Source organism: Marmota marmota, unplaced genomic scaffold (assembly GCF_001458135.2).
Source record: "Marmota marmota marmota unplaced genomic scaffold, marMar, whole genome shotgun sequence".
Lineage (NCBI taxonomy): Eukaryota > Metazoa > Chordata > Mammalia > Rodentia > Sciuridae > Marmota > Marmota marmota.
The window spans coordinates 33,260,691-33,280,436 of record NW_026000082.1 but is presented as its reverse complement, the minus strand read 5'-3'; the positions used below and the strand labels follow the sequence as shown (position 1 = coordinate 33,280,436).

Genomic DNA, 19,746 nt, shown 5'->3' with positions numbered 1-19,746 from the left:
GCCCTGCGGTCGTCGCCTCGCCCCACGCACTCCCTGCCAGGCTAGCTCTAGAGCACTTCCCTCTGCCTCTCGTCTCCCGGGCTCTCGGTCGGCCCGGGTTCCTGCTCCTCTCCTCCCGCGGTTCCCCGTCTCATCGCTCATCTCTCTGGCCCAGGCTCTCCCTCTGCCCTCGGTCTTTCCCCAAGAGCTATCTCGCCCTCACCTCCACTTTCCCGAAGGCCCCACCCTCTTGGTGTAGGAAGGGACCCCTTCAGTCCAGCAAGTTGGAGGCGGGGACTTGTCCAGACAGACCCCACGCCGAACTTGTCCGCAAGCGGGAGGGGGACTGTCGCGTAGGGTTGGGTAAGATTATTCCAGGGCCCCTATCTTTCCCTGGGAGGGAGTGGCTGCATGTGACCCCCTTCAAGTTCCTGCACTAGGACGGAAGGCAGTCTCTGGGGTCCTTTTCTTCTGGAGGAGGCTTGGAGAGAGTCTGGCTGGGATTTAGGGCATTTGGGAGTCCCTTCAGCTACTGAAGGTGAGAAGGAAAGACCAGGGAAGAGCCACAGAGAGCTGGCACGGAGCCCCCGCCCCCTGCCTTCAGTGAGCTCCCACCTCCACCCCAGTTACAGACCTGGAGGACTGTGCTGGCAGGAGCCTGGGGTTGGGAGGGGACTGATGGGAGGAGGCCAAAGAGACTTTTGCATGGGGGTGGGGGTGGGGTGAGGGAGTTGGAGATAGAAGTGGTAGACCATCAGGTCTAAGGAACAGGTTGGGAGGGAGGTCACTTCCTGCCATCAAAGACCTCCTGAGAGTCAGAGACAGACACCTCAGAAATAACTTCTGTACCCTGCAGTCTGTGGTACTTGCTGCTGTCAGATGCATGTAAATAAGGTGTTATAGCAGTTGTGAGGTGGGAATTATTAACTCTGACTAGGAATGGGGGAGGGGGAATGCAGAAGGAGGTGGAAGGTCTGGGAAGAAGGGGAACTAGAAACTATAGAGAGCCAAGAGGGAGGGAGGAAGACATCAGTGTCCTGTAGGCTTTGCATGCAGCAGAACTGGGTTTGAATCCTGGCCCTGCTATATCCTTGCTGTGTGACCTTGCATGAGTCACCCCACCTTTCTGAGCCCCAGGTTCCTCTTTGTCAATAATCTGGACCTTTTGGGCATTAGCAGAATCAACTGAAGAAACAAATATGCACTTGGTCTGAGAGCAGGCCAGTGAGGCTACTTTAAGAAGATAATGGAGTGGGGAAGCCCTGAGATTTCCCTGAGTATTCAGGAGAATCAGGCCAGGCCTGCCAGGGCCCAGCAACATGGAGTGCCCGGCTGTGTGGGTAGCACTCAGTGAGGCAAGGAGATTCCACACCCTGTTTTCTCCCGATTGACCCATCCCTTCACCACCTAGACCAGGCTGGCCTCCCTCTGTGGGCCCCAGGTGCCAATAGAAGCTCTTAGGGCTCCCAGGCTGCCCCACCCCCTAGGCTAGTGGGGGTGGAGCCCTGGCAGCAGAGGGCTAGCACCCTCTCTGCAGAGTGGATCCTGGCCAGGAGTCAGGCTGGCTGTGCGGGGCAGGAACATCCCAGCCTGGCTGGGAAGACGCTGACACTGTGCAGGCCTGTGGAGGCCCGGAACTTTATCACCTGGAGCCAGGCCCAGTAGACTGGACCTGGGCTACAGGGTGAGGCAGAAGCTGGGATGGGGATGAGGAGGGGAGATCCAAGGAGAACATCCTGGAAGGATGTTAGCCTACAGGGTGGGGCAGCCTGGGAGCCCTGAGAGCTTCTGTTGGCACTTGGGGCCCACAGAGGGAGGCCAGCCTGGTCTAGGTGGTGAAGGGATGGGTCAATCGGGAGAAAACAGGGTGTGGAATCTCCTTGCCTCACTGAGTGCTACCCACACAGCTGGGCATCCATGTTGCTGGGCCCTGGCAGGCCCGGCCTGATTCTCCTGTATACACAGGGAAATCTCAGGGCTTCCCCACTCCATTCTTGAACACAGGTATGAAACTAGAGAACTTCATTTTGGTTATTTCTTAAGCCTCTCTAAAGTGCCTAGTGTGTGCCATATTCAGGGTTGCCAGCCACAGAGCTAACGAGGATACTCACAGAAGCTCACCATGGAGGTCATGGTAGCCTGATATGTGTTGGGGATTTGAAGATGAGGTCTGTATGACAGTTCCCTCCCTGGGTTGGGAGGGGAGGTTGTTCAGAATCTTCCCAGGGCCTAAGATTCTGATGTTTATTAAAGGGAGCAGAATTCTGTCCCTTTATACTCTACAGGTCAGGCGCTTTTCTTCCTGGGTCTCAGTTTCCCTTCTTGTGAAATGGGGAGAGAGGAGCCTGGAGTGTCTATGAGTCTTCTGGCACAGATTCCTATAGCCTCAGGACCTGGTTTGGATCTTAGTCTACCACATGCCCTTATCCCATGAGGGGGTAGGATGGAGCAAGATCGGGTTGAGTGTGATGAACCACAGAGCTTATTCTTGACTTATGCTCTCTGATCATAATCAGGACTGCTGCCTCTTAAGCAGCCTCTAAGCACTTACTGTACACAGTGTTCTGTTCTAAGACTTTCCTACACAGCATCAACTCATTTAATCCTTACAACTTCATGAGAGGAGAACTATCATCCCTGTTTCATAGGAGTTCATGGAGGCGAGTTGACTTGACCTGTCAAACACTGGGATTTGAACTTAGGTCCAACCCCAAAGCCCAGACTTGACTAGGACGGGAGCCTCTACCTCACAGATACCAAGGTGTTCACATTGCTTAGCCCTTACCTGTGGAACTGCCTGACCCCTGCTGGAGTGAGCTCTGAGCTCTGGGGTGTTCAGGCTGGGGAGCGGGGAACAAGCTGTGCCACTTGTACTGGGTGCCCCCTGGACCCAGCACAGGAGAAGAGGGGTAGAGGGCACAACCTGCAGGTCAGGGTCCACTGGAATTTTCCCCAGAGTGCCAACCCCACCCAACTACTGTTCAGGTACAAGAGCTGAGCTATGAAAGGCATCTTTGGTATGTGGTTGACTTTGGGCCTCAGTTTCCCCATCTGTAAAACTTGGATTTAAGTGAGTACAGATATTCCTTGATCCACAGGTTAGTGGCTGAGGTAAAGAGGTGGAGGAAGGGTCAGGGTGGCGATGACTGAGTCTGTGGAGGAAGAGTTTGGGTCAGGAACAGCATGGATCCTTCTGAGCTGGCTGCTTGACAGCTATTTCAGATGAAGGGACTGAAGTTAGAGGGATTCTAACCTCTGTGGGGCTAGTTATGCAGATACCCAAGGGAAACATCAAGGGAGAATACGAAGAACAATTCCAGGCAGATGTGAGCTGGGATCCTGGCTTGACCACTTATGTGGGCTTGGAAATGATACCCCCAAGGGCCCACAGAGAGAAGTCCCTTGGCCTCACTGTCCTCACCTGTAAAATGGGAATAGCAATAACTGCACCTTTGTCGCACCTTGGGTTACTATAAAGGTCAAAAATGGGGCATTTGTAGAATCAGGGGAAGAGTGTGGTTTCTAGTTATTTTTTAGTACAAAATGGTAATTTTGGGTGTATGTGTGTAGCAGGGGACATCTCCAAAGCCCCTCTGCTGAGATGCTTTCCTGAGGGGGTATGCTAGAGAACGTCCCATCGTCTTCACTGAGCAGTGACCTTGTGCTCAGGTTTCACCTCTCATTGTCTCATTTGGTCCTTGGAGCAACCTTGTGATGCAGGTGGTGGCCTCGCCCATGCCTACAGCCCCCTGCAGTGATGACACTTAGGAACAGCTTCCTGTGTGCCAAGCATTGTTCACAAGGTTTTTTAATATGTGAATTCATGCAATCGTCACACCAGCGCTGTGAGGCAAATAATAATCCATCTCCATTTTACAGATGAGTAAATGAGATGTGGAGAAGTTAACAAATAAGCCCAAGGTCACAAATGGTAGAGCCATAAATGATAAAGCCAGGATTTGATCCCAGGTTCTTAAGTCTCCTTGAGGCGCTCACCATAGTTGTAATTTGGTAACTATTTATGGGATTGCCCGGTCCCTGCATTGTAGGCCTTAAGGGCAGGGATGGTGTCTGTCTTCTCCAAAATGAGTCCTTCTGTTGGCATACAGCAGGTGCTCAGTGAATGTGTGTCCACAGGGATTCTGCAGCCTCTGGTGGGTGGGCTGGGCTCTGGGAGGCCTGGTGAGCTCAGGGTGGATTATCAGATTATTGCTGACTGGAGGTTGTCTAGCCCAGCAGAGCCCCAGCGGCAGAGGGCGGGCAGGGTTCTCTCCCCACTCAGGCCCCAGTTGACGAGGGGCCCCAGAGAGCTCATCTGTTGCTTGTGCTGTGTTTCTCACTGCTGTCTTTTACCTCCATGTGCCGTGGCGGTGATGGCTCCTCGTCCTCTCTCCGACTGGCTGCTCCGACTGGCTGCGTGACTCCAATGGCTGCTTCTGTCTGGGTGAGTACTGGTTCCATTCTAATGCATGTCTGGTGGCTCCGAGACCACCTGAGAGGTGTAAGAAGCTCAGGGCGTTGGGCGGAGTGTTCAGAGAAGGCACTCTGTGAAGTTAGAATCCTACCACAAACAGGGCTGAGATTTTTCCTGTTGTCTGACTTCCTGGATAGTGACTTTGGGATCATATGATACATTTAAAGGTCTTTGGGGTTTGACTGGCCTGCAATAGAATCTTTATACTGCCACTTACCAATGGTAGCTCTTTGCTTCTCAATTTTATGTCTAAAAAATGAGCATATTAATACCTACCAGCTCCATGAGGAATGCTTTTGAATGAACAAAGATATTTGTTGAGCATCTACTATGCATTGGTCAATGTGCTTTGTGTTGCATTAGATGGTTAATTTTATGCCACACATCATAGGGGCTCAGTGAATGTCTGGACTGAGTGTGGGACCAAGTACCATATAGGCATCCGCCAGTAGAGAGAGGGACCTAGGTAACTGGAGCTCCTGGGGAAGGAATGGCAGATTCTTTAGCTCTCATGAGAAGAGTTGGGCAGCTGGGAGAGCCTGGGGGAAGGTGGGAGTGGGGAGGAGGGATTTTTGCCTTCCTGGTACTGACCCTTTCCTAACTGAGTGACCTTGGGGGAGCCTGTGAACTTCTCTGTGCCTTAGAGACCACATCTGTGACATTCATACACAGCACTTTTACTGCATGGGTATAGGAAGGGGCCGATGAGAAGTGCCCAGCACAGGGGCCCACTCCTCCCCAGGCTGGGGATGGAACCCAGGGTCTTGTGTATGCAGGGCAAGTGCCCTACTACTGAGCCACATCCCCAGCCCTCCCACTTGATAACTGATGGTTTCCTCTAGCCTTAGGCTTATTTGGGGAGGGGATTAAACTAAGTGAAGTGTCCATTTTTTTTTCTCCTTTCTCCCATTTTAAGTTCCCACCTGGAATCCAGGTGTCAGATTTTGAACGTCTCGCGGGCTGACCAGGCCCTGTGACATAGGCTGTGCTGTGCCTGGTGTGACTGTGGCTGAGTGGAGGTTCCAGCTCAGCCACTTTTGTGCTGTGTGACTTGGTTCAGTCATCTACCTGATCTGCCTAGGTGGCCTCACCTGTCCAATAGGGTTAGTGAAGGCCTCTTCCCCTAGAGATTGTTTACTTAGAACAGAGGCAGTTGGCATTATTACCCATATTAGTATTTGGCTCTGGCTGAGGAGGATGCAGGGATGACCCTGGAGAGTTACGTCTGCCTAGGCCTCGGGGTCCTGAGAGGCTCCTGTCATCACACACAGGCCATCTGTTGATGTTTCCTATATGCTGGGCTAGTTGTCACATGCTACTTTAGATGCACTGCCTCACATCTTCTTCCCGGTGGCCTTCTGAGCTAGGCATTTTCATCCTCACTTTATGAGTGAAGAAACTGGCACTAGGTAAGTCATGTGAGTTACTCAGAGTCACGGTTATTGGTGGTGGTGAGGGACTCAAACACAAGCCTGTTGACCTCAAGGCCCAAATTCTTAGTGTGAACCTCTGTTATCTCCCCCAAGGAGACAGGAGTACCTCTAAGTCCTTTCTGTCCATCTCCATTGTCCAGTGCAAGGCCCTGGGAGCTGTTGCAATGTTTGTTGGGTGAAGAAATTCACACATGTGCACTCACACCACACTGATCCCCTCCCCAGCCCTGGTGCTTTAAGAGTTTTGAAGAAGGGAGATAATAGAAAAGCAGGAGAATGCTGGACAGGAGAGTGGCTGAAAGTCATATAAATTGGTCTTACTTTCTTTTTGTTCACAGTTCTAGTGATCAAACCCAAGATCTAGTGCATGCTAGGAAAGTGCTTAGCCACTGAGCTATAGCCCCGGCCCCAAGACCTGGCTTTGAATCCTCGTTGTGGGACCTAAGATAGATATGTAGACTCTAAGGGCCTCAGTTTTCTTACCTATAAATCAAGGATAATAAAAGAACCTTCCTCCATCCCAGGGTTCTTGTTAGGATTAAATAATGAGGCCCATGGTGAGTACCTAATCAATGGTACTAATGAGCATTATTCTGGGATTATAAAGATGTTCTTCTTAGTGCCAGGCACAGTGGTGCATGCCTGTAAAACCAGCAGCTTGGGAGTCTGAAATAGGAGGATCTCAAGTTCAAAGCCAGCCTCAGCAATGGCAGGCGCTGAGCAACTCAGTGAGACCCTGTCTCTAAATAAAATTCAAAATAGGGCTGGGGATGTGGCTCAGTGGTTGAGTGCCCTTAGTTCAATCCCTGGTACCAAACAACAACAACATGATATTCCTCTTGGAGCTGGGTACTGTGGGGCATGCCTATAATCCCAGAGGTTCTGGAGGCTGAGATAGGAGCATTACAAGTTCAAGGCCAGCCTTAGCAATTTAGTAAGGCTGTAAGCAACTTAGTGATATCTTTAATCAAAACAAACAAAACAAAAAGGGCTGGGGTTGTGGCTCAGTGGTAAAGGGTCCCCAAGTTCAATCCCCATAGCAATCTGGTCTGACACCTGACAGGTTCACAGGTTCTGAAAGGTATTTTTTTTTTTTTTTTTAAATAGGGATTGAACCCGGGAGTGTTCTACTATTGAGTCACATTCCCAGCTCTTTTATACTTTTTATTTTGAGGCAGCGTCTTGCTAAGTTGCTTAGGCTGGCATCTAATTTGTGATCTTTCTGCCTTAGACTCCTGAGGAAATTCATCTGCTTTTACTCATGCCTACTTTGTGCCAAGTCTTGTGTGGGCATAGGGTCTGGAGATGATTCTGTGTATCCTTTTCCTTCCTTCCCCCTGGGGAGCTGAGAGTCTAGTTGGAAAGAAGGACAGGAACCGACTCTACCTTTGATTAATGCACTAAAGTGAGAATAGGTTTTCTTAGGCTGAGACCAGGAGAAAAGACATTCGTAGTGGAAGGAATTGTGTATGCTAAGGTCCAGAGCCGGAGCCTGCACTTGGGGGAACGCAGCTGGAGAGAGCGGCTCAGGAGAGTTAAGGGAACTTGACCCGTGGGCCATGGTGGGTCGGCATTAGATATTAAGCAGGGCAGGGCAGAGACAGGGCTGCTGTCCAGGTGAGGAATCCCTGTGGCTATGCTGTGGAGCAATGGAGTTGTGGGAAGGTGCGAGGCCTGTTTGGGAGCAGAGCCAGGGTGATGTGAGAGTGGACAACAGCCGGCAGGCAGGAGAGCATCAAGGTGAGGATGGGATCCTAGGGGTAAATGACCCCTGGAATCTTGGGTGAGGGAAGCATCTGGAGGAGGAGCCAGAGCTGGGTTGAGGGGAAAGAGCCACTCATTTTCTCCTTGTCACCTTCAATGGCCCCAGGAGCAGCTATGTCTGAGCTGGACACTGGATCCAGGGCTCCCACTCCTATCTTGGGGGCTCCCTGTGGTGACCCTGGTGGGTCTGGCAGGGATGAGAACACTTTGGGTTGGGGGCCCTCAGTGTCTGTGAGAAGCCCTGGGTTCGGGGCCTATCAACTGTGTCAGTGAATGTCTGCGTCCCCTCAGAAGTCCCTCCCTCCCTCTCCCCCTTCTTTTCCTTGTCTTGTGAGTGAGGATAAGAAAACCTGTTTTGCCTGACTCAAAGATTCAGTGATAATGCACAACAAGACAGTAAACATTGGTGCGCACTGGCTGGGGCTAGGTTCCGGGACACAAAGGTGACTCAGACAGGATTCCTGCTCCTCAGGTGTGCAGTGAGCCCAGGGGAGCCGGTGGTTGACTCTGTAGTCATGGGGGGCTGGGGAAGAGCGCTAAGCTGGCACTTGAAGGATGCACATAGCTCTCTAGGCGAGAATGGTATGGAGCAGCATGCTCAGGTGGAGAAGCCGTGGCTGGTAGATAGGAAGAGGCAGGCAGTGGTGGGGGGCGAGGCTGACCAAGGAAGCAGGCTGCTCCATGCAGGGCTTTGGCCATTGGCTCCCCTCTCCTTCCTGAATCTCCACAGCTGCCTGCTCTGCTGCTGGAGACCCCCAGGGCCCTTCCTGCCCTGCTCCTTCCCCATCTCCCCACTCTTCTCCTTCTCACCCCTACTGCAGTCAGACCCAGTGGCTCCCACTCCCAGGAGTCAGCAACCTGGGTTCCCTGCCAGCCCTGCCACTGGCAAGTCCTGCGATCTTTAGTCACTCGCTCACCCTCTCTGCACCTCAGTTTCCCCCTCAGTAAAATGGGGACAGCAGGCCTTCCTCATGTGGAAGGGCAGAGGCTTCTCTCAGGTAATCCTTGTAAATCTCCTGGCCCAGTGTGTACGTATACTGTGCTCCCATAAATAGGAGTCTAATGAAATCATCAGTGTTGGGATTCCTCCATCTCCTCGGCCCCTCCCACTGCTTCCCCTGCCTCTCCTGGCAGCCTGCTTTGGTCAACAAAGGAAGGAAAAGATTAAGAAACAAGCCCAAGTCTCCAGAGGGGTCCTGGCCCACAGCCAAGCTGGCTCCCCTCCTGCCCCTTGGCCTCCTTGGCCTCAATCCTGAGGCCAGGGAAGCCTCCCAATCGCCTAACCTAGAGGACCCTCCCCAACTGGAGGCCAAAGCCAACAACAGCCCCCAAACAGGGACAAATATTTGTAAAATATGTAACTTTATTTTTTTCTTCCCCTGGAAGTTGATAACGAGGCTCTTTTTCCTGGTGCTTGGGAGAAGAGTAAGTGTGGATATCCCAGATGTTTGGAGGTCCCGTGGTCAGGGCAGAACAGGGTTCCTGAACTTCCTGGAGCCTATGACAGATACTGGCTACCAAGTCTCTTTCCCACAGATGCAGGAAACTCAAATCAGAGTGGGTGACTGATGGTGGAGGTCATTCGGTTAGAATCTAGTTCTTTGGACCCTTTTTGCTCTGTCCCATGGATGGGGTGGTATGGAGATGTTGGCTGTCACTTAACCTGAGTCGGTTTCCTTGGCTGGGGAACTGGGCTGACTTTGCTGTGAGGGTCAGCAGTCCCATAGGAAGAGCGGCTGGTGAGTCCTCACTGTCATTGCTACTCTAACTGCTGCTGCTTAAGAAACTTCTGCCCTATTCTTTTCCAGTCTAGGACCTCAAAGTGTTTGATATGGTTTTTTATTCAACAAATGACACCTGATGAACCAGTTTGAAAGACAGAGGCTCAGCATTTTTCCCTTTTATCAGTTGGCTGGGACACTGTCCTCACCCAAGACAGCTTCCCTTCTGAAAGGCCTCCTCTGATTGATGCAACCGTAAGCATTTGGAGAGGAGAGGAGGAAGGTTCCTGCACCACCCAGGCCTGGGCTGAGGGGCAGAGGTGGACAGGGAGCTCCTTGGAACTGCCCGCCAGGACTAGGACAACACGAAGATTTCTGCAGAGGCCAGGAAATAGGCCTAAAAGAGAAACCCTGGCTCAGAGCCCAAAATGCAGGAGAGTGGAAGGGCACACTGACCCTGCCAGCGCCTCCTCTGGGAGACCTTAGACAAGTCCCTGCCTCCCAGAGCTCTGTTTTCTGGTTTATAAAAGGAGGGGGAGGATGGATGTCAGAGGTTTCTACTGATACTTTAGGATTAAAAATAGGGACCTGGGCTGGGCACGGTGGTACACACCTGTAATCCTGGTGGCTCAGGAGGCCGAGGCAGAGGATCTTGAGTCCAAAGCCAGCCTCAGCAAAAGTGAGGCACTAAGCAACCCAGTGAGACCCTGTCTCTAAAAAAAATATAAAACAGGGCTGGGGATGTGGCTCAGTGGGTGAGTGCCCCTGAGTTCAATCCCCAGTGCCAAAAAGAAAAGGGACTTGGGAACCGTCAGGTCTCAGATTTCCCGGCTTCTCCAGCTATAGGACCTCCAGCAGGGGTCTACTTTAGCAAGCTTCCGTTTCCTCACTTATAAAATGGGAAAAGTATTAGCACCTTCTCATGGGATTATTTAAGGGCTAAATTAGATGTTAAGTGCTCAGCCCATAGCTGACACATTGGAACTGCAGGAGACAGTTCACTGAGGCCACATCCACTTGATTGCATTTGTTCACTCATTCACCCGATTAATATTTAGAATTTCCATAGACAGGGCAGAGACAAAAGGAGCAGGGAGGTGGCCGAAAGCTGGAGTCAGACAGACCTGCCCATTCTAGTTGTGTGATGTGGTCATTTACTTCTCTGTGTCTCACTCGCTCATGTGAAAATGTGAGAACAGTGAGCAAAACAAAACCTTCAGAATTGTCCTATCCTTAAGGGAGTCTCAGTACACAGTGGGCGATTAATCTGTGGCTGATTCTCTACCTCCCCTCCCCCAGCTCTTTTAATAACTAGAGGTATGATCTCAGGCAAGACATTTAAATACATAGCAAACTTACCCCCCGGGGCCTTTGCACTTGCTGGGGCTTTGGCCTAGAACACTCTAATTTCTACAAGAACTTTCTTGGCTTGTCTCATCCCCTTAATTTTGTTGTTCAAATGTTACCTTCTTAGTGAGGCCCTTTTGGACCATCCTATTGAAAATTGTAACACCCTTTCTTCTCCAAACCCTGGCACTCCCTAACTGCTCTTCTGGCTTATTTTCCTCCATAGCACTTATTACTCTTTGATATACTATATTCTATCAACTATTTGTTTACCATCCTCCCTCCCTCCCATTAGAATGTAAGATCAGTGATGGTGGTGGTGGTGATTTTCATCTTATTCAGGGTTATGCCCATTGTACCTAGAATAGTGTATATGGCAAATAGTAGGTGTTTAATAAATTTGTAAGTGAATTAGTGAATAAACGAAGGCTCTTTCCCTCTCTGGGTTTAGTGTCGTGCTGAGTGCCTAGTAGATTCTCAGTAAATGATTGTATGAATTGTAAGGAGAAAGTGAGTGGTCATCATCTCTTCCAGTGGCCAGATAATACAGTGCTGGGTCAACTCTGAGGCCCTTTTGCTTCTGCTGTTTTCTGCCAGGGCATCAGTTTCAGTTGGAGTGCCCAAATCTTTTGTTCCTGAGCCTGAGCTATGCAGAATTTCTAGTTGGGGCTGTTTGGCTGTTGGGCCCACAATGGTGATTATGTCATTATTGTTAATTAGCAGTTAGGCCCAGATTATTGAGTTTTTTGTTTTTCAGCAGAAATCACAGCAGAGAGCTGCGCTAGCAGGTGGGGGTGGGCAGGCCTAGAGCGGCTTCCTCTGGCACTCCCCACTTCCCAGCTCTGAGCGCTTAAGACCAAGACTGTGATGCTCAGAGCTCGGGGCCCTGCTGTCCCTACCTGCTGTCTTCCCAGGACAATGTCCTGCCAAATTTCTTCCTATACTTTCTGCCCTCTTTGCCTGGCCTGGTCTAGTGGGGTATAGCCTACTCTCAGGGGAGCTAGGCTTAGGGTTTCTAAATGTCCATCTGACAGGGATGTTTTCTGATGCTTAGGGTTTAGATATTATAAGTGGAGGAAAAAACACTGGGTTTAAGACTGGGAACCTGGTTTAGTCCCTGCTTTGGTGCTTTGATGACTTATGTGCATCAGTCCCTCTTGCTGGGCCTCAGCCCTGTCATCTGTCAAATAGAGATAAGGATGCCTGCTTGGCCCATGGGGAGAGACAGGAAAACAGAGTGGGCAAGGGATTGAGTTCTGGAGTCAGACATACCTGGCTTCCCAGCTGTACTCCTTCCTAGCAGTGTGACCCTGGGTAGATGACTTTACTTCTCTGATTCCAGTTCTCAAAGCTAGAAAATGGGCTTAAAATATCAATACCTACTCTGTAGTGTCATTGTGAGATTTCATTAGAGAATGTGGGTGAAGTACCTAGGCACACAGCCAGTGCCTTGCACATCTTTGCTGGTATTATTATAGTGATCATCATGGAAATGAAGGCAATCTGTAAGCTGTAAAAAGACCAGTAGCAATAGGGCTAGGCAGATGTGGATTTGAATCCTAAATTGAACACTTATTAGCTGGGTGATCTTGGGCACATTTCATTCTTCTGAGATTCTACTTCCTCATCTGTAAAATGGGAATGATAGCCAGATCTTCCTCTGGGGGATGGTGGGGAGACTTAGTGACATATTGCATATACCACACTTGGGACAGGGGCTTTATAATCTGCAGAACCTTTTTAGACATCTGACATACTTTGATCCTTCTGGTCAACCTGTGGGACGGCCTGGGTAGGCACAACCATCTCCGTTTGATGTGAGGAAATGGGAAGTCAGAGTGGGTATTATGGACTGAATATTTGTGCCACCCCCCCACCCCACCCTCCCCCACCAAATTCATATGTTGAAGCCAACCCCTGATGTGATGGCGTTTGGAGATGGAGCCTTTGGGTGGTAATCAGGGCTAGAGGAGAATTTGATGGTGGGGCCCTTGTGATGAATTAGTGCCCTTAGAAGAAGAGACACCTGAGAGCTCATTTTCTTTTTGCCATGTGAGGACACAGCAGTAAGAACATGGCTTTCTCCAAGCTCTGAAGTGAGTCCTCACCAGAACCTGAACATGCTGGCATCTTGGACTTCCAGTCCCTGAACCGTGAGAAAATAAATCCTGTTGTTTAAGGCACACAGATTATGATTTTTGCTGTTGTTGTTGTTGTTGCTAGGGATCAAACCCAAGCCCTTAGCATGCTAGGCAAGAGTTCTACCATCAGCTACGCCCTCAGCTGTGTATTATGGCAGCCTGAGTTGAAGGAGGATAAGTGACTTGCCCAGAGTCACCAATAAATTTATGGTCCAGAGTGAAGGTTGCAACTTATTTGTAGTATTTCTTTTCATTTCTTTCTTCCTTACTAAAATGTACTTGGAAATTGAGGTCAGATGAATATTAGCTGGGAGGCTCAGGAACTGTCTTGCCATAGCTATTTGGGAGGATCTTGGGGCAAATTAAACCTGGCCATGTCTGTATACCTAACCCACTCCCTACTTCCCTATGTCTCCTCCTCTGACCTGACTCTTATCAGGTGAGGGTTGGGCCAGGCTGCCTTTACCTGTTTTAGAAGGGCCTCACTTAGCAGGTGGCACCAGGCCTCTCTCTTGTTTCTTGGGAAAACTTCTAGGACTTGAGTCCTAGGGAGAGAGAGTTAGTGGGTTAAGCTTGAGTGAGCAGGAGGCTTTACTGGGCTTTCTCCAGCTGGTGAGAGAAGGGGTTTGGGATGGGTCCTTGGGTCCCTCCTTGGATACCCCAGGGTTACCATCAGAAGCAGCCACAACAGCCTTTCCCTGGGGTTGTTGGATAGATGTTGGTATTTCCCATTCATATCATTTCTAAACTGTGTTCCTTAGCGTGATATGAAAGCAGTATGGACTAGAGGATGGTGGCATCAGACAGTGATATTGGGGAACTCACCCCACATTTTAAGTTGTATAACTTCTTCAAGAGTAATTGAGGTTAAGCCAGGTATGTGGCACACACCTGTAATCCCAGAGGCTCAGGAGGCTGAGGCTGGAGGATCACAAGTTCAAGGCCAGCCTCAACAACTTGGTGAGCCCTGAGCAACTTAGTGAGACCCTGTCTCAAAATAAAAAATGCTGGAGAGGGCTGGGGACATAGCTCAGTTGGTAGAGTGCTTGCCTTGCATGCACAAGGCCCTGGGTTCAATCCCCAGCACCCAAAAAAAAAAAAAAAAAGTGCTGGAGATATGGTTCAGTGGTTAAGCATCCCTGGGTTCAATCCCTGGTACTGAAAAAAAAAAAAAAAAAGGAGGTTGCTATGAGGCTAAATGCAAAAATGTAAATAAAAACTTAATATGTGCCTAGTGCATAGGAAATATCTCATAAATGTAGTGTTAACTATTTTTAGATTTTCCTTTTTATTTTGTAGTCCTGGGGGATCAAGCCCAGGACCTTGTGCATGCTAGGAAAGTGCTCTCTACCACTGAGCTACATCCCAGCCACTGAGCTGCTTCTCAGTCCCAGTTGTTACTATTTTTATTAATAAATTATCTCTAAGGTCTCTTCCAGCTCAGATAGTTCTAGGTTTTAAGATTGTAGAATTTAGCTTGGCTTCCAGCTTTAAAAAGTAAATGTAGTTGTACTTGGAAAGAAGTTATGAACACTAGACTGTGCTGTGCGTCCCTGGGCAAGTGTCTTTCAGTTTCTGGATCTAATTTCCAAGCAGCTTGGGCTTGATGATCTCTAAGGGACTCACCAATTTTAACATTAGGTGAATCTCAGGGCCTAAAGAATTATTGGCAACTGTCCACCAGGTCCTCTTTTACAAAGTCAACTTCCTTTCCCCTCTGCCTCTTATTTCTTGGTATGTTTCCTTAGCAACCCCAATGTACAGATTTTAATCCTATTTAGATTTTTTTTTTCTTTTATTGTACACAGAAAACTCTTTAAGAGAATATTTGTAAGAAAAGTGCATTCTGGCTTCTTGCTCTTGAGATAGCCTGCATTCTCCCTTGACTATGTATCTACTTTCTTAATAAACCTTTGTCTATCCCTTCAAAAAAAAGGAGAGCGTTCTATCAAATAAGTCAAAACATGCTGTGTGTTTTCAAATATGTAAGAAAAGGTATTATACAAAATGTATTGCATTCGATAGTTTCTTCTGCTTTTATCTCAAAACTGACCAAAACAGGCAGCATTGTGCACTTTAATTAAAAAAAAAAAAATAGCCTGGTATGGTGGTGCATGATGTAATCCCAGGAGCTCTGGAGGCTGAGGCAGGAGGATCAAGAGTTCAAAGTTGGGCTGGGATTGTGGCTCAGCGGTAGAACGCTTGTCTAGGGCGGGACCCGGAATCTTCAGCACCACATAAAAATAAAGGCATTGTGTTGTGTCCATCTACACCTAAAAAAAAAAAAAAAAGTGTTCAAAGTTGGCTTTGGCAACTTATCAAGGCCCTAAGCAACTCAGCGAGACCTTGTCTCTAAATCTCAAGGCTTAATGGATTGTTAGCAACTAAAAAAATATAAAAATTAATAAAATATAAAATATATATTTTATCTATATTTGTGTCTAAATAAAATATAAAAAAGGACTGGGGATGTAGCTCAGAAGTTGAATGCCTCTGGGTTCAATCTCTGGTACCAAATAAGTAAGTAAGTAAGTAAGTAAATAAATAAAACAAAACATGGCACATTCAATGCATTATAAAAAAAATCATGGGTATGATTCAGGTAAAAGATGTTTGTTGAGTATCATTTATAAGAGATAAAAATGGGAAACAACCTAACTGTCCAACAATAAGGATCAACTAAATTATGGAACACCCACTCGATAGCATTCTTAAAAATGATGATATAAATGTTCACAATATATCAAGAGAAAGAAGTCAGTTCCAAACAATGTGGTCTGAATTAAAAAAAATAAAACATTAGGTTAGATATGAAATTGATGATATTGGACTATTATTAACTAGAAAATCAGCAATTTCATTTCATTTGATTTAGAAAAGAAAGTCTGTCATCAAAATACTGATTATAGTTACTTCTAATTGGTGGCTTTATGATGATTTGCATTTTTCTTTAAATATATTCTTTTTTTTGTGGGGGGGGAGGGGGATTACAGGGACACTTTACCACTGAGCTACATAATTATATTCCCAGACCTTTTTATTTTTTTATTTTGAGACAGGTCTCACTAAATTGCTTAAGGCCTCGATAGATTGCTGAGGCTGGCCTTGAACTTGTGATCCTCCTGCTTCAGCCTCCCAAGTTGCTGGGATTACAGGCATGTGCCACTGCACCTAGCTCTCCTTAACTGTATTCTTACTTAACTATATTTTCTAAAATTTCTATAACTCAGGTACTCCTAATAAAACTATCCCCAGAAAGGCATTCCACTCTATGAACAGTAATTTCCATCCTGTTAGAGCTTTTTTGATTTATCATTTGTGTTTACAAGGTCTAAATGACTGCAACTCTATGACCACAGGGAGGATGGAAAGCTACTCTTCATGTACTTTCGATACCAGGATTGCTTTTTATTCAGAAGTGACTGTTCAGAACACTTTGCTGATGGACCCAGTTTTTCAAAGCCCTCTTCATCTCTCACTGCCCTCCACAACAGACAAACATTTTCCATGGGCCCCATCACTGGGGCTTCGGGCCAGCTGTGTCCCTAATCCGCCCATGTCCCAGATTTGGGTATGGTTCAGGCTCCAACTGTTCCCCCACCCTTTGCCCTCTTCCAATCTCATCTTGTCCAGGCCATCAGAGGCCTCATCTACCCTTCCTGTCCCTCCCCACTTAATTTCACCAGCTAATTTCACCCTTTTCCCTGCAGCTGGTGTTTGCTGTTGCTGGAGCTCAGTTTGCAGTGGGGAAGGATTAAGACCCTTTCATGCTGTCTTGGGTTTTTTTTTTCTTAGTGCCCTTGACCACTCCAGGGGCTAACAGGCAGCTATCAGGGCCTGTATTCCCTAGGAAGGAACAGGAGGAGTGGTGGGGGAGGGAGTGGTGGGCTCAGCTGGCAGGCGGAATAGAGCTGGCCCCTAGAGATCTCATCCTGGGCCCTGGAGCATGGCACAGTCGTCACCCAGATGTGAGCAGGGAGCCAAGCTGTTTCTTCCTAGAAAATTAGCCTCAGAGATGGTGCTTGGGACCTTTACCTTTGATACCCAATGGCAGTCTCTGCAGGGTGAGTGAGCTGGGACTGAATGTGTGGCTTGGCAGATGGGCACAGGAGTAATTGTGGTTTCTCTGCTTTTAGATTGGGTGGTACTTATATCCCCACTTCCTACTGTGGGATGGGTCCAGCTACACCTGGAGACTTTTTTTTTTTGGTGCTAGGGATATAACCCAGGGCCTCATGCATGCTAGGTAAGTGCTCTACCATTGAGCTACATGTGCATTTAATAACAAAAGTCCTTCATTTGTGGATAGTACTTTACAGTTAACAAAGCCATTTCACCTCCACGTTAAGAATTAAGAGTCAGCACACAAACGAGGACTTTTGAGATTCTAAAACTTGGGCCAACTTGGTGTTGGGGCACTCTGAATCTAAGAGTGATTTATACCTGCCTTGTTTCTAGTCTTTTTCTGTTAGCCTGAGACCTCGGCTTATTTTCAGAGTGATGATTATTAAATGCTACAAATTCCATGAATCCAAACAAGTATCTTTAAATATGATATGCTATTGGCTAGCACTTCAAAGCACAGAGAATACTTTCATAGCTCTGAATTTGCTTGATAATGTGGTGGTGGAATTGTGAGCTGTCTGGTGACTGATCTTCAATATTCATCCTTCATGGAACCAGATTTCCCTGTCTGATAGGTAAAGGAAGCCTCTGCAACCTGGAAGTGGTAGGACTAGAGTTCCCAAATCCAAAGCATAGTTGAACCTGAAGACTTGAAGCAGGGAATCAGAATGTTTAAGAACAGGTGCTTCACCCAAAGTACACAGAATGATCCTAGCCAAAGTCACCTAAACTTACTAAGCCTCCATTTTCTTACTTATAAGATGAGGACAATTCATTCACTCATTCAACAAATATTTATTATGTGTGCACTGTTCTGGGAGATGAACAAGAAGAACAAAGTCCCTATCCTCGTCTCTTGTATTCTCATGGGTGTAGACTGCAACAATTTATATGAGAGGGACAATAAAGAGTAGAAAATCAGGTAGGGGTAAGTGCTATGATTAAAACAGGGAAAGGGGAAAAGAGTATGTGAATGGAGGCTTTTTTAGGTACAGTGGCCAGGTGATCCTTAGGGAGTTTTTTTTTTTTTTTTTGGTACCAGGTATTGAACTCAGGGGTACTTAACCACTGAGACACATCCACAGACCTTTTTTTTGTATTTTATTTAGAGACAGGGTCTCACTAAGTTGCTTAGTGCTTCACCATTGCTGAGGCTGGCTTTGAACTTGTGATCCTTCTGCCTCAACCTCCCTGCTGAGATTACAGGTGTGCAGCATGGCACCTGGCCTCAGGGAATTTTATGATGTTTCAAATAGATATTATCTAATATGCTCAGCTCAGAGCTGACAATTGTGCTTAACAAATATACTGTCCCCCCCACCCTCCAGTACTAGAGATTGAAACCTGGGGCTTTCTACCACTTAGCTACATCTCCAGCCCCTTTTATTTTGAGACAAGTTCTTACTAAGTTGCCCAGGCTGCCCTTGAATTTGTGATCCACTTTCTTCAGCCTCCTGAGTTGCTGGGACTACAGGTGTGTGCCTGGCACAAATATACTATTATATCATCCAGTTTCACACAGTCCATATTTTAGATGCCAAATAATAAACAACACTTATTAAGATCTTACTATATGCTATGTTATAAACCATTTACATATTTTTAATGAGTTCTTTCAATAACTATGAGGCAGGAACTATTACTGTCTCCCTTTTATGGGGGTCAGAAACTGAAGCACAGAAAAGGCCAAACAATTAGGGAGGGCTGGAGACCTAGCATTGCACAGAGGCAGTCTGATTCCAGAGAGAGCAGAGATTGTGAAGGGGTTGTGATTAGACACCAAGAGACAGTGTAGCTGGCAGATGTAGCTCTGATGTCAGTTTGCCTGGTTTCTTATCCTGGGAGGTCTAAGCCTCTCTGATTGAATTTCCTCATTTCTAAAATGAAATACCAGAACCTATTTACCTCCTGGGTATCATGCCTAAAACAGAGCCTTCTTTCTGCTGTGGAGCTGCTGCCTGTTCAGAGACCTGCCTGGCAAGGAGTATGAAGGGTCAAGGGGCCTCTAAAACTTCTGGAGGGAAATAAATGCACACCAGGCAATTGTCAGAGAAACCCTAAACTCATTTGGAAACCAGACCTTGGAAGCTAGCTTTTTTGTTGTTGTTGTTTGTTTTTTTCCTTAATGACTCTGAGGGTGCCAGGGTGAAATTAGGTGAATCTTGAATGCACCAGAAGTGGAATCTTGGCGCGGTCTCAACATTTAGCTTCCATTTCAGCTTAGCTGCCAAGAGAGGTAGAGTGTTGTCGAATGTCTGGGTTGGAGAGGCGCCTGGAGAGGTCAAGCTAGTAGATGGGGAAACTGAGGCCCCGAGAAGCTGAGTGTCTCACCTAGGGTTACTAGGTACATTAGGGGACAGTTCCTTGAGGTGGCCTGGCAGCGTCTCTAAGTGAGTTCTGCTTTAACTGGGACCTCCGAATCTCGACCTTTAACACGGCCCTCCTCTAGGGGGAAAAGGCCTCACCTTGGTACAGGATACTAACTGCCTCATTTCCCACGTGGGTGCTGCTGGAAGCCCGGAACACCAGACCGGGTTCGACTCGCGCGTGCGCACAGCAGCTAGCCCCCTCGCCTTTTCCCCCCTTTTTTCTTTCCCCTCCCCTCTCCTTACCGGCTTAGGGGCGGGGGGAGGCCAGAGGAGGCCGAACTCTGCTTCAGCCAATGGGCTGGCGGGCCGCGGGCCCGGCCCCCTCCTTCCCTCCCTCATGGTCCAATAGAAGTTTACTACAATGTTGTGGCGAACCGAGGGGGAGGGGCGGGC

General features: G+C 48.0%; 1 protein-coding gene across 46 annotated transcripts in view; it reads left to right on the top strand.

Annotated features, from left to right (window-relative positions):
- Nucleotides 1–19,746, top strand: part of Epb41 (erythrocyte membrane protein band 4.1) — a 173,388-nt gene that overhangs the window by 527 nt on the left and 153,115 nt on the right. For 5 of the 46 annotated variants that reach the window (XM_048815960.1, XM_048815965.1, XM_048815967.1 and 2 more), the window contains exon 1: nt 4,261–4,423. The exons of 1 other annotated variant lie outside the window; for it this stretch is intronic. The gene's annotated coding sequence lies outside the window, so the exon portion shown is untranslated. Of the gene's footprint in view, nt 1–1,990; nt 4,424–19,746 lie in introns of those variants that run through there. 40 more of the 46 variants (XM_048815958.1, XM_048815985.1, XM_048815982.1 and 37 more) reach the window with 27 other exon arrangements.